At 41.7% G+C, this 15685-nt stretch overlaps 1 pseudogene; it reads left to right on the forward strand.

Annotated features, from left to right (window-relative positions):
* The first annotated feature begins 4493 nt into the window (after positions 1 to 4493).
* On the forward strand, positions 4494 to 5135 carry LOC102864270 (annotated as a pseudogene).
* Positions 5136 to 15685: the final 10550 nt, after the last annotated feature.

Raw genomic sequence — 15685 nt, forward strand, 5'->3', positions numbered from 1 at the left:
GTCAGAGGCAATGCAATTGGCACAGGATAGAGCAGGGTTTCGGGCTGTTGTACATAGGGTCGCTATGAGTCGCAAACGACTCGACGGCACATAACAACAAACCTAGGTGCCTTCAAGTTGAGCACAACAGCTACTCTATGAACAAAGAATCTGAACCCTGTTCTTTCCTGCACCATCCTCACACTTTTTGACACACAAGAGCCCAATGTGGCAGTCGTCGTGTTAGTCCACCTGGTTGAGCATCTTCCTCTCCCTCGCTGACCTTCCACCCTTCCCAACATCATGTCCTTCTCCAAGGAAGCGCCTAGCAACTTTCCCAAAGTATATGAGGCAATGCCTCATCACTCTTGCCTCTAAAGAGCTCTCTGGCTGCACCCTCTCCAAGACATAATTGTTTATTCTCCTGGTCATCCATGAGATGTTTAGTGCTGCTGTCCAACATCACAGCTCCAAGGCATCAAGTCTTCTTCTGTCATCCTTATTCATTGTGAAATAATGGAAATTTTATTTATATCCTCTGAGCTTTTCTTTCTCTGTAAATGGATCTTCTGTCTACTTTAAAGTTAGAATGAAGCGCACTGGTAAAGGCAATACTGTATGTGAAATTATTTTTCCAAGAGTAAGGCTCTGTTCAAATACCAGAAGTGTCTGGGTGGTCCACATTTTCAGGGCACTCAACTACTAGCTGGCATGTTGAATGCACCTTGAAAGAAAGCCTGGGTGCTATATATCCCCAAAACAAGTCTGTCCTGAAAAACCATAGTGTACACAACTCTACCCTGACACAGATGAGAGACGTGATGTTAAAGATGTAGATAAAGGTGGTATGGCTGTTTGATGTGGTGGTTGTTGTTAGGTGCTGTGAAGCCAAGTTCAACTCACAGCGTCCCTATGAACACCAGACCGGAACCCTGTCCTATCCTGTGCCATCCTCATCATCTCTGACACACTTGAGTCCATGTTGCAGCCACCTTGTCAATTCAACTGGTTGAGGGGTCGTCCTCTCTCTTTGGACCCTTTATTTGAATTCTGTTTCCTTATTCAACACACCAATCCTTGGAGAAGGACATTCTGCTTGGAAGGTCAGCACAGGAGAGAAAGAACCTGGATGAGATGAATTGACACAGTCCCTCTGTAACATGTGCACATGGTTCCTAGTCACTCCTGTTCCCATCGATCAGAAATGAATTGGAGCTGACCCTCCAACCAGCAGGTTTATAAGACTATGAATCATTCAAAAGGAGATTATCCCTCGTTGTCCCAATGAACCTGTTAGTTCCCCATTCGCTGAGAAAATTCTTTTGAGTTGATAGCACACCTTGCTCTGGACCATGTGACCTTAGTCCCTCTTACCCGCACTCCAGAGCCTAATCACTCTCTTAAAAGTTCCCAACTTCTACCTTTTAAAGTTGTGATCTGAGTGACTGTTGACAGAACAGATTGGTTTTTCATTCAACCATTCGTACACACCTTGTTTTCAGGCATCAGTTGCAATTACCTCAATGCTCTCACACTCTTCCCACTACTTTCCTATGATTCTCATTTCCCTTAATCTTTCTACCCTATTCCTTTCCTGATTTCAAGGTTTTATTCTTGGACAAATGTGGCTTTCCTGGCTTTATATGGTTGGTGTGAGTGGTCTCCAGGGATTATGCCTCACATAATAAGTTTGTTTATTTTTGACTGAAAATTGCACTTAGAGGATAAGTTTGCTTCCGTCTTTGAAGGGTGGCTAAATTTCAGACCCTCCTGAAGTCATCATTTTTGTCAGCAACAGCTTAGCACTTGTTGTAAAGATCCTCTGTTACTGGGTTGGCTTACATCATATATCATCCACGAACTCATTCTCTTGGTTTTTCTCACCTGCATAAAATGTAATGGCTTGCATCACATTTGAGTTTTCAGTCTTTGTGGGACTCGGCGTCCTCATGCCCTACCTCACAGATCCAGGTATACACTGAAGATACAGCAACTTCAATTCTAGACCATCATAGTAAAGCAAGTAACACAATATATAGAAATGTTGTTGGTATGTGCCATCAAGTTGACTAGGGATTTTGAATGTTTCTTCATGTGCTTCTTGGTCATCTGAATTTCTTCTTCGGTAAAGTGTAAGTGTACATTTTTAAAAGTTTTAAATATTATGAGAAATCCCACAGAAGTTCGAGGATTGCAGCCTTAAATACAGATTGAAGCTCAACAGCAAGAAAACATAGATTCTCACCACTGGGTGGATTGGTAGATCATGATGAATGGTGAAGAGATTGAGATTGTTAACAGCTTCAGTTTGTTTGGCTTCACAATCAACACTCTTGACACCAACAACCAGGAAATCAAAAGACCAATTGCACTTGGAAAGTCTGCTGTCAGGGACATCTCCAGAGTACTGAAGAGCAATGATGTCAGTCTGGGGACTAAGGTGTACCTGATCCAGGCCATGGTCTTTGCAATTGTTTTCTATTCATCAAAAATCTGGAAAATGATTGTTGTTAAGTGCCGTCGATTTGCAGGGGACTCATAGCGACCCTATGAAGAAGAGTCCTCAATGTTTGGGGAAAATGATTAGGGAAAATAAAAGAAAAATTGATGCCTTTTAGTTATGGTGCTGGAGAAGAATATTGAAGATGAACAAACAGATTCAGCCTGGAGAGGGTGAAACCAGGCTGCTCTTTGGAGGCCAGGATTCTGAAGCTCTGTCTGACATATTTTGGGCATGCTGCAAGGAGGGACCAGTTCTTGGAGAGCGACATCATGCTTGGGAGGGTGGAGGGACAGCACAAGAGAGGAAGACCATCAATGAGATGAATTAATTCAGTGACTGGAGTTATGGGGTAGTTGTGTTAGAGACGATGGGATTGGCACAAGATAGAGTAGGGTTTAGAACTGTTGTACATAAGGTTGCTATGAGTCACAAGCGGCTTGATGACACTTAACAACAAGAACAACAACCACCCCAAAATGAAAGAGACACAAAGTGAGCACATTATTGAAAAAAAGCGAGTAAGTAGAATGGCTCATTGAAGAGTCGTTATAAACCTTCAATTTGTGTTTTTAAAAAAGGCAGTATCTGCAAAGCACAATAAAATGAAGTAAGCCTGCATTCTCTAAGTTTCCTGTCAGCTATACAATTCTGTAGCTCTATGCCAGAAAAGAAAGGAGAGAAATTCTTTCTTCCAAGTCTCATTGTTGCCTGAAGACTAGTTGTTATTTTTGTTATGTGGTTTTGAGTCGCCTGAATTCATAGTGACTGTAAGTACAATAGCTCTGAAGCCTGCCCCTTCCTGAGCCAGTCTCACAGAGTCCGACGCACCTTCCCACATTGTCCTAATTACTGAATCAATTTCTCTTATCCAGAGTTGAAGTCTGTCTCTTCTGCGCTGTCCCTTCACCAAACTCATCGGTGTTTTGCTAAATTACCACTGGGTGTGTGTATCAGTTCACTTAACTACAGTCACCCCAACTCATCCCTCCATGGGAAATATTAGCCAGCAGTCAAGAGATAAAGAGAGCTCTAGCTTTAACACATTTCAATCCTGTCTGACCTGTGTAACCCAGCTGTCACCATAATCACCTGCGAGTAGATTTTCATTCATAGAGAGCCAGTAGGAAAGAACAGAGTCATCGTAGAATTTCCTAAACTGAATGCTTAAACTAAACATTCATAGGGTTGCTATGAGTCGTCTACAATTCGAAGGGACTTAACAGCAATAACAATGACAACATAGAAAGAATTCTGTTGGTTTAGTGGACAGAAAGTTAAACTACCAAGCCAAAGGTGGGTGATTTTAATCTGTGGCCCTCAGGACTGATTTTAATTGTTTTTATGTTAAACATTCTTCTAAGTGGTATAGCACTGCTCTGTGCATTGCTGTACAGAGGTAACTTGTGGTTGCTGTGATGCTAAACACTGTGACACTGATGTGCCAAACGTGGTGATGGTTACCCCTGGTGGACAGTGTTTGATAGAACTACCTGATTAAAACAATCCTGGAAACAGGAGGGGCACCGACTTCTGAAATGGCTTGCCTCCGGAAACTCTATTAATATGGAGAAACAAAGAGAGTTATACAAGTGTTCAGGTCTTTGGCTCATAGGGTCGCTATGAGTGGTCTCAAACCACCAAACTTTTGGTTAACATGTGAACATTTCATCCACTGGGCAAGTAAGCATGTCCACATGACTTCCAGGAACATGATAATACTTGACTGAGTATGCCCTGGGTTTTACCACTTGAAAAGCAAATAAAACTGCTTTCAACCTGGACTGAGTGTGGAGAGGTCTGTTGGGAGAAATTGCTAATAGATCCCTTCTTCTCTGTGTTCAAGGGTAGAGGCTTTCAATGTGTGCTAATGTGGGGGCTAAAGAGAAGAAGCATCCGTTGGCAGGTCTGTCAGTCATTCTCACTTTAGTAAGAACAAGATTCTAATTCTTCCTTCCATAAAAAAGAGTTGAAGATGATGCTACTGCTGAGAGTTTTAAGCATTAAATGATGGTGTCTCAAAGCAACACAGGCCATGCAAGCACTTTTGGAAAAGTAGAAGCAGAGGAAAGGACAAAGGCTCAGCTTCAAGTAACTGGAATCATTGCTGATTGATTCCTGGCCACAGTAACATGACAGAGTACTCATCAAATGACCAGAAGAGAAAGCTTGTGCCTTGGAAGTGCCAGATGAACGTTCCTTGGCACAGCCAGAGCATTCATGGGGTGAGTCACCTGGTGTGGACGACCATTGCAAGACTCGGCCTGAAGAAGATTTTCAGTGGTGTCTTTGTCAAAGTGACCCCTGTAAACTCTAACAGTGCTGTGTACAGTGGAATCTTAGGGACTCGGGGGTTTCCGAATCTCAAGTCTGTCCGGGAACTCTGAAATGTGGACAAGCCAAGGTCAAGAACAAGACCATCCCCCCGACAGACCACATGGTGATTGAGGAGGATGTAGGGAAGTTTGGTGCCATTTGCTTACTAGACCTCATTCATGAAATTGCCTTCCCTGAGAAGTATTTCCAGCGAGTCTTACTGTGTTTGCACCCTTTCCATCTCTTGGTGGCCCATTGTGCTACCAAGAATAAGGTGAGCTTTTTCATGGAGATGGGCCTACTTGGCTATCTTGGCAACAGCATCAATCAGCCCATCTGACAGCTGAACTAGACCCAGAATATCTTGAACGCACAATGCATTGAAGGAATGTATCACTATATTCTGAACTGTCATCAGGAATCTTCAAAGATTATTTTCTGCTTTTTCTTCTAAAACCAGAGGGGAAGGGACAGTGGGAGCAGTGCACGACCGAAGCCTAGACACAAGGAAGAACTCCCACGCGGTTTCCTCGTGGACGCTGCCTCCTCTGAATTGAACAGAGCACCCACTGTTGTCGTGGAGGAAGGACTTCTGCTTTGTCCCATCTTTTGTCCAGAGATTTAATGATGGTGAATAAGCAAGACTCCTATAAGCTGGGACTCAAAGATCTTTCAATGCAAGCTTCCTGTTCAACATCAGGTGAGGGCGCTGATAATCCAGCAGAGAAAAATGCATATAATATTTAAGAAAATAAGAGGAAACCTGGCTAATTTCCCACCAAAATCTCTTTTCTCTTCTGTGTTGTACATTAGCAGTGGGTTATGACAACACATGTTGGTTTTGCTGGTTTTTTATGCCATGCTACAGTGCAGTACAGTTCAGTATGGACTAAGGCTCAATGTCAAGAAGACAAAGATTCTCGCCACTGGACCAATTAGCAGCGTCAGGATGGATGACGAAGAGATTGAGAGTGTTCACAGCTTCAGTTTGCTCAGCTCCACAGTCAACACTCTTGGTACCAGCAGTCAGGAAATCAAAAAGCATATTGCAATGGGAAAGTCTGCTGTTAGGGACCTCTCAAAGGTACTCAGGAGCAACAGTGTCTCTCTGGAGACTAAGGTGCGCCTGATACAGGTCATGGTATTTGCAATCGCTTGTTATGCATCAGAGAGTTGGACAAAGACTAGGGAGGACAGAAGGAGAGTGGATGCTTTTGAGCTGTGGTGCTGGAGAAGGGTACTGAATGTACCATGGACTGCCAGGAAAACAAACAGACTCATCTTGGAGAGGATTAAACCAAGCTACTCCTTGGAGGCAAGGATTCTGGGGCTTCGTCTGACATACTTTGGACATGTTGCCAGGAGGGACGGGTCCTTGGAGAGGGACATCATGCTTAGGAGGGTGGAGGGACAGCGCAGGAGGGGAAGACCCTCTATGAGATGGATTGATTCGGTGACTGGGGTAATCGGGATGGGTGTGTCAGAGGCGGTTCGGTTGGCGCAGGATAGAGCAGGGTTTAGAGCTGTTGTGCATAGGGTCGCTATGAGTCGGAAACGACTCGACAGCACATAACAACAGCAACAACAACAGTGCACGGCATGTCTGTACTCATTTAATCCTCACAACAACCCTGGAAACAGATCCTCTTATCCTGCCAATTTCACAGAAGTAAAAATACAACACAGGGAATTTATATGATTTGCTTAGGCCACAAAAATGTGGAGCCTTTTAAAAGTTCAAATCCAGGTAATATGACTCCAGATATCTTATCTTCTTTGGCATTATGCTCTTTTTCAAGCTGCACATTAATGGTGGTCCTATTTTACAGATGAGAAAACTGACTCCTATGCATCTACCAAAGTGACAGAGAAGTGATAGATCTAGGTCTTAGAAGGAGGTTTTCTGGTACGAGGATCTGCTCTCATGAGAAGTTCTCCTGGGAGGGATTTGATCTCAGCTGTGCTCAGTCTCTCCTTTGGAGTCTGGTCCCTCCTCTCCTATCTTACTTAGGTCTGCCCTGGCTGGTGTTTTTCTTATTCTGCAATCGTTCTTTCTTGCCTGACTCCCAATTTGTTCAAGGAGAGATGGAGATGAAAGTGGTTTGTCTGTGAACTTGCAGGTCCCTCGATTTTAAATTGATGAGTTCCTGGATCAAATCCCCAAAGAAGCAGATTAATCACAAGAAGTTATTTTCCATTTAATTAAAAAATACTATCTACAGTGGCACTTGTCCTGCTGATTCTCAGAGCAGCTCTAAGGGTAAGCATAACAAGTAAGCAATATTCATTTTCTCCAGCTAATTTAAAGATAATATCCTTCACGTGTTCTAACTGTCAACAAGTTTGTGTGCCAGGTAATCTTTCCTCCTGAGCTAGGGATTTCTTTGTCTTTTTATTGACTTTGGATGCATCCTCAAGGGAAAAAGACATGATGAATGGAAATCCAAAGTCTCTGTAAATTTTCATTGAAATTCATAATAATAGTAGTAATAATTATAATTAAAAAAGATTTTTAAAAAGGGATCTTGATAGATATAGGCATCTTTATCAGAGATTGTAGTCAGTTTAGATGTTAAAAGGAACCACTTTTCTATTTTTTTATTAATTTTAATGAAAGTTAACAGAGTTGTTGGATTTCCTTTCATTCATTGTTGCACTTTTCTCCCTGCTCAACCTCCCTCCCAGTTCACTCTTCTCTTTGAAAAGTAAAAGAAAAAAATTATTTCATTGTTATACGATCCCTGCCCCCAAAGTCTACTTCATTATGCAGCCTTTTTCTGGACTCCTGTCATGACAATAATAATTTTTCAGGTAACAACTTAGAGGCCAGATATTTCAAGGAGAAAATTCCAAGATTCTAGATGAAATTCTGATATTATGTGACCATGGACAAACCCGCCTCACTCTTAGTCTTCACATTTATGAAACAGGAAGACTGAAGTAATATTGTTCTTTAGAATTCCTCATGATTGTTTTCTTTGCTAGTCTATTGGAAATAGTCACTTAACTTACCTGATCTGCCTCTGGTCATTGATCCGGAAATAGTTGCCTGAAATACTCCATAGACTTCCAAGCAAGACTATTTTAATAAAGGTCTAAGTTTTCACTTCTATTTTGCAGGTAAACTCAGAGGTCCACCAATATTTAGGATCCATGTTTAAGTGAAGATTTCCTTTGTTCCTTGTCAAGATACCAACTATTTCTCCATTTGAAGTTCACTCCCTTAGCATCCCCCGGGAGGTGTGGTCTCTAGCAACCTCAACTGTGGGACTTGTGTGTCTGTGTCAGAGGCCATCACAAGAAAGAGAGTCAATCAGACTACAATGAGACTGTGGTAAAGCATAGCCTGTTGGAGCCAGGGCCAGAACTCTTGAGACAGGAACCTCAACACTAGGAAAGATAAAGAATCCGAGAAATCAGTGTTTGTCCTTCAGGGCTGGGGGTTTCTGCACCAGAGACATTTTGCCTGCATCAATTGATAGACTTCATCTTTCTGTTGATTGAGAAGCTGTCTGAATTAACTGAGAGGTTGTGTGTCTTGCTATTCACCTGGTTTGGGATTGCTATATGACATCCTTTGCCTTCCCCCACGCCTAGCAACTGTTTCCTCATTAAACCCCACAATTGTAAGTAAAAAGAGATTCTGTAAAGTCTGTGCGGACGTTTGTAATGAATTTAGGACCTAGTGACTAGCAGAAGTAGGTGCAGGAGAGTAGGGAGCTATATCTAACCTTATAAGGATCAATTTTATACTGTGGATGTTGTTGATGTGGGCAGTTCCCCTTTGTGGAGTTCATAGAGTTTGAACCTGGCCGTCACCATGGTGCCCTTGTTCCTTTAATAATGCCTTTCTTCTGGCCATAATAATCTACTACAACTATATGCTATTCCTCAGACCCTTCCTTTCGATGGACTCTGTGTGTGTGTGTGTGTGTGTGTGTGTGTGTGTGTGTGTGTGTGTGTAATCATGTCTCACTAGACCTCTGTTCTTGGCAATGTGATTATGTTGCTTTTCTCATAGATATATAGTTTATGTGACCAATACGATCTTGAAAACATGCTCAATGTTGATAGTCCTGGCGGTTGTTGTTTAGGTGCCTCTTATTTAACTACAACTCTGTGGCAAGAGCCTCTGTGAACAATAGACTGAGACGTTTCAATGTCCTGTGTCGTGATCAGATTTCCACGATGCTCAAACTTATTGGTGCGCTCACTGTCAATCGATTTCAGGAGAATCTTCTTCTCTTTTGCCTGCTCTCTCCTTTTCTAAGCATAATGCCTTTCTTTGCCTTTATGAGATCAAGTTTCACCATCCTTACATCCAAGAAGCACCTTGGTTGAAATTCATCCAAGACTGTAGTCATTAAAGAGACACAAATCAATAACTTTTCACCCTCAATATGCTAGTCATTAGTGAAAGACTAAACAAAACTAAAAACAAAGGTACGGTAAAAAGTAGAGGGTGATGTAGACAAATTGGAATGCTGAGAAATATAGAAAACCAGTGGTTCTTCACAAAGTTAAACAAAACTATTATACTGTTGTTATTGTTGTTGTTGTTGTTAGGGGCAGTTGAGTTGACTTTCTCTCATAGCAACTCCATAGACAGTAAATTGTAACGTGCTGATCCTCTGCTGTCCTCACATCCTTGCTCTGTTTATCTAATTTTCACTCACTGTGTCCATCAATTTCCCTAAGAGTCTTCCTCTCTTTCTCTGATTCTCTGCACTTCAAAGCACGATGTCTTTTTTCCAAGGGTCATATAACTCAGCCTTTCACTCCTGCAAGTATACCCAGATGACCTGAAGGAAGCAATACAAGCAGAAATACGGATCAGTGTAATGAAAAGTCAGGAACAACCTCAAGTGCATCAAGGGGTGAAAGAATGAACAAAATGGATCATACCACCTAACTGTAAAGAGAAATAATGCCTAAGTTCCATATTACAGCATGGGTGGAATACAAAAACATCATAAAGAAATAAATCACAAAGGGACACATAAAGCTTCATGTATGACAAAAGAATGGGCAAATGTATACAGAACAAAATGTATTTTTGTTTAACAGAAATGGATGGGAATGGGAAAGGGAATGATCTTTAAAAGCAATGAGCTCCTATTTATGGTAATGGACAATCTGATAGTAAAAAGGTATGATGTTTTCACAACAGAATATGAATAAAATTTTAAAATGCTGAATTAAAAAATGCCTTGAGATAGTTTGTGTGTGCGTGTGTGTGTGTGTGTTTGCTCATATATATACTTATATGTACATAAAACACTTAAGAGTGTCGTCACCACAACTTAAATGTGCTGGGCATTGTGACTTCCTTTGCCAGGAGGACACAGCAGAGATTAGTTTGCATCAGTTCCCAACTGATCGCTCATTAGCACTACAAAGATTCTCATCTTCTTGAGTCTCTGTTCTATGAGAACAAGCTAGTGAGGTTGGGGTGGTGAATGTCAGTTCATTTCCTTGAAAACATTCCACTCCTTAGCTGACCTTCTGTATTTACAAGCCTGATGTACTTTTCTGAGGACTAGCTCCTCCTGAAAACTTTCTGGAAGATGTGAGACAAAGCTTCTCATTCTTTGTTTCCAAGAAGCTCGCTGATTGCCCTTCTCTCAAGGTGTATGAGCTTGGTCTTCGCACAGTACATGGCATTTCAATACCCTTTGCCTTCACCTCTGTTCAAAAACACCGATTCTTCTTCAGCCATCCTTATTCATTGTCCATGTTTCCCACACAGTTAAAAATTGCAGAGTTTAGATCAAGTGAACTTTAGTTTTAAACTGTTATCTCTGCTCTTGGAAACTTTAAAGAGATCCTCCACAGCAGATTTGCTCACCAATACATCTTTTGACTTCTTGACTTCTGTTTTTCTCAAGTGTTGTTTATGGATCCGATTACAATAAAACTTCCTATACAGCTCCAAGTTTTTTCTCCGTTTGTCAAGACATTATTGGATTGTTGTTGTGGTTGTGGTTTTTGTTGTTGCTATGTGCCGTCGAGTCGCTTGCGACTCATAGCAACCCTATGTACAACAGCCCTAAACTCCGCTCTGTCCTGTGCCAATCTCACTGTCTCTGACACTCCCATCCCAATTATCCCAGTCACTGAATCAATCCACCTCATAGAGGGCCTTCCCCTCCTGCGCCGTCCCTCCACCCTCCCAAGCATGATGTACCTCTCCAAGGACCGGTCTCTCCTCACAACATGTCCAAAGTATGTTAGAGACGGAGCCTCAGAATCCTTGCCTCCAAGGAGCCACCCGGTTTAACCCTTTCCAGGACAAATCTGTTTGTTTCCCTAGCAGTCCATGGTATTCTCAATACTCTTCTCCAGCACCACAGCTCAAAGGCATCAATTCTCCTTCTATCCTCCTTGGTAATTGTCCAACTCTCTGATGCATAACAAGTGATTGTGAAGACCATAGCCTGTATCAGACATACCTTAGTCTCCAGAGAGACACCATTGCTCTTCAGTACTTTGGAGAGTTCGCTAACAGCAGACTTTCCCATGGCAATACACCTTTTAATTTCCTGGCTGCTGGTGCCAAGACTGTTGACTGTGGAGCCAAGCAAACTAAAGCTGTGTACAATCTCAATCTCTTCACCATCCATCCTGATGCTGCCAATTGGTCCAGTGGTGAGAATCTTTGTCTTCTTGACATTGAGCCTCAATCCATATTGTAGGCTGAAGTCCTTGACACTCTGCAGCAGGCGCTTCAGGTCCTCTTCAGTTTCAGCAAGCAGGGTTGTGTCATCCGCATAACGCAGGTTGTTGATAAATCGTCCACCAATCTTGACCCCACATTTCTCCTCATAGAGCCCAGCCTCCCAGATAATCTGTTCTGCATATAGGTTGAAAAGGTATGGAGATAGGATGCATCCCTGGTGTACGCCCTTCCCAATTTTGAACCATGCACTGTTCCCTTGCTCTGTTCTGATGACTGCCTCCTGGTCCAAGTATAAGTTTCGCATTAGAACGATCAAGTGTTCTGGGATTCCCATTCTTCTCAGAGCCAGCCATAGTTTGTTATGATCTACACAGTCAAATGCCTTTGCATAGTCAATGAAACACAGATAGACATTCCTCTGGTATTCCCTGCTTTCAGCCAAGATCCATCTAACATCAGCTACAATATCTCTAGTACCACGACCCCTTCCAAACGCAGCCTGGAATTCTGGTAGTTCTCTGTTGATGTGTTGTTCCAGTAGTTTTTGGATAATCTTCAGTACAGGTTTCATTATTTTTGTTTTCCTGATGTGGAGATGTAATCTTTATTAAAGGCTATAATATTTTGTCTTCTCCTCTAGGTGCTTCAAATCTTGTTTTCAGCCACCTAGGTTGTACCATCTGCATATAGCAAGTTGTTGATAACTTTTTCTTCAAGTTTGATGCTTCATTCTTCTTCACATAGTCTTTCTTGGTGAGGTTAGTCTTGGCAAATATATTGCACAGGTATTAAAAAATTATACAACACTGGCACATGCCTTCCCCAATTTAAACCAAGCAATGTCCCTTGTTTAATTAAAAACCCCTGGTGTTTTGGTCTATGTATAGGTTGACATGAAGAAGATTAAGTGCTTTAGTATTTCCATTCTTCTCAATGTTTTATATTATCTGTTATGATCTGTGCAGTCAAACATCTTTGAGATTGTCAAATAAACACAAGTAGCATTTTTCTGGTATTCTCTACTTTCAGCCAACATTCTTCTAACCAAGCAGTGATAGTCTATTCTACTGCCTCTTCTGAATCCAGCTTTAATAACAATGGTTCTTAGTTGATATTTTTACTGTTCCAGCTGATTTGGAAAAATCCTCAGCAAGATTTCATTTGAATGTAATATTAATTATAGTGTTCCCTAGCTCCTACACTCTGTTAGAACAAGTTAAAAAAATATTAGACTATGGATTTTCTGCATTTAGTTGGCCTGGTAAATGTTCTCCAGGTTGCTTGCTAGTGAATACATGCAGGGCTATATGCATTTAATGGAACAGCTCATATGAATATGATAGACCATCAATTCCTGAGTTCTCTCTTTTTTTGGCCTGGTGCCTAGAGAGTGGCAGTTATTCTGGAACCCAAAGGCAAGTGGTTCAAATCCATGAGCTGTTCCATGGGAGAAAAATGGGTGATCTCCTCCCAGGCAGTTTACAGCTGCTGAAAGCTCATTGAAGGGTCATCGATGAGTCAGGTCTGACTCAAAGGCAATGAGTTGTCATTGAGTTGTTATTTTGCCCAATTCCTTCAGTACAGCTTGTAATTCTGTCTTCAGGACTACTGACTTTTAATTGTATACTGATCCTGAAATGGTTTAGTATCAACCTAGTCTTTCTGGCACAGTGACTCTGTGGATTCTTTCCATCTTAGTTTGATACTTTCTGCAGCAATGAAAGGTTTGCCCATTTTATCCTGCAGTGTTGCAACTTGAGACCTGAATTTGTTCTTCAGTCCTTTCAGCTTGAGAAATGGTGGAGGTGTTCCTACCTTTAGGTTGCATAACTCTAATTATTTGTGCATTTTATATTAATAATTCATTGGACATGTTGTAAGGAAGGACCGGTTCCTGGATAGGGACATCATGCTTGGGAGGGTGGAGGGATAGCGCAGGAGGGGAAAGCCCTCTATGAGGTGGATTGATTCAGTGACTGGGGAAATTGGGATGGGAGTGTCAGAGACAGTGTGATTGGCACAGGACAGAGCAGAGTTTAGGGCTGTTGTACATAGGGTCTCTATGAGTCGCAAGCGACTCGACGGCACATAACAACATCTTTTGAGATGTCCTTTGACATGTTGGTTCATCTCAGTATTTCTGCTTTTTATTTTAGCCTCTTTGTTCTTGTGTAGGATGCAGAGTCTCTTCTGATATTCATTTTGGTCTTTACTTTCTTCCCTGTCTTTGTAACCACCTTCTATTTTTTTCATGGATGACAATGTCCTTTTTTATTTTTAGGTTTTTTCCACCCACTCACATTATGTTTCTTACAATCATTCCCATATATTGTGTTTTATAAAATCAATCACCATTGATTTATGCCCACTATTAACCCATCTTTTCAAATCCCCACTGGCCCTTTCTTAATTCCTCCCTCTACCCACTCTATGACCTCAGGATTTCCCACCCCTCCTCACCCTCAGTCCCCCTGACTTCTCACCTTCCTTCTTTGGCTAGCCACACACATTTTACTAGTTATCTTTCTATTTTTACAATAGCTCTTATGCAATATTTATCCATATAAATCTGAGTTAGTTCACTCAGCATGCCCTTATTCCAATAACTTGTTTGGGTTTTGGTCAATAGTAATAAATTCATCAAATCTCGTCTTGAAATGCTGGTTTTTGTTGTGTTTTGGTTTTGTTTTCTTTATTTCGGGTGGGATAAGCTGAAGGCTTATTTTGGGAGTAAGGAACATATTTTCATTTTCTTCAGCTTCCATTTACACTTACAGAGGAGTAATCGGTGGTCTGCAATACAGTCGCTGGCATTTGAATGCCTGCTGTGAAGCTTCACCATCATCTCTTTCCACAGACATAGGAAGAAGAGAGACCCCTTCACTGGAAAACACCGCCTTGGTGACAGAAATGAGGCTAGGAAGCTCATGACAGAATGTATAACCAGTGATGTATTCCTGTCAAATATCTTTTAAAAAATGACTTTGTCAACTGCATGCATGAACCTTGTTGTTGTTATTATGTGCCGTCGAGTCATTTGCGACTCATAGCCACCCTATGTACAACAGCCCTAAACCCCACTCTGTCCTGTGCCAATCGCACTGCCTCTGACACACCCATCCCTGTTACCCCAGTCACTGAATCAATCCTCCTCATACAGGGTCTTCCCCTCCTGCACAGTCCCTCCACCCTCCCAAGCATGATGTCCCTCTCCAAGGTCCTGTCCCTCCTTACAACATGTCCAAAGTATGTCAGACGAAGCCCCAGAATCCTTGCCTCCAAGGAGTAGTCTGGTTTAACCATCTCCAGGATGAATCTGTTTGTTTTCTTGGCAGTCCATGGTACATTCAATACTCTTATCCAGCACCACAGCACAAAGGCATTAATTCTCCTTCTATCCTCCCTAGTCGTTGTCCAACTCTCTGATGCATAACAAGTGATTGCAAACACCATGGCCTGTATCAGGTGCACTGTAGTCTCCAGAGAGACACCGTTGCTCTTGAGTACCTTAGAGAGGTCCCTAACCGTAGACTTTCCCATCACAATATGTTTTTGGATTTTCCATGGGCCTTACTTGATGAAATAGACAGGAATCAGATTAAGTCTATCTGTGGAAAAGGATGATGATATGCAGTTTCAAAAATTATGTTTCTTTGCTATGTTGACTATTAAATGCAATTATTTCATTTCATCTTTAAATTGTTAATAAGACCTATCTCTTAGATGTGTATATTAACTGAGCTAATAGTCTCATATTTAAAATTGGTTGTTATTATCTTTTGGAGGAACATTCTTCTAATAAATTCAGCACTTTTCTGTCAATATGTTGTACTGAGATAACCTGGGGTTGCTGTGATGCTGAATCTTGGGACATTGAGGTGTCAAATGCTATAGTAGCTGCCCATGGTGGACAGTGTTTGGTGGAACTCCCAATTTAAGACAGGGTTGGAAGCGGGAGTGGCATGCCACTGGAACATGCTCCTGGAAATTCTACGAACTTTGATAAATGACTAGTTATAGAAAGGCTTCAGGTCTTTTGTTCATAGGGTCGCTATGAGTTGTGTTCAATTTGACAGAAATCAACAACTATATATATATATATAGTTGTTGTTGTTGTTGTTGTTGTTGTTGTTGTTTGATACCGTTGAGTCATAGACGACTCATAGTGACCCTATGAATGAACAGCCTGAGCACTGAGCACTGTTCATACA

The sequence above is a fragment of the Elephantulus edwardii genome, unplaced genomic scaffold, assembly GCF_000299155.1.
Source record: "Elephantulus edwardii isolate Elephantulus edwardi_28Jun2011 unplaced genomic scaffold, EleEdw1.0 scaffold00035, whole genome shotgun sequence".
In the NCBI taxonomy this organism is placed as follows: Eukaryota; Metazoa; Chordata; class Mammalia; order Macroscelidea; family Macroscelididae; genus Elephantulus; species Elephantulus edwardii.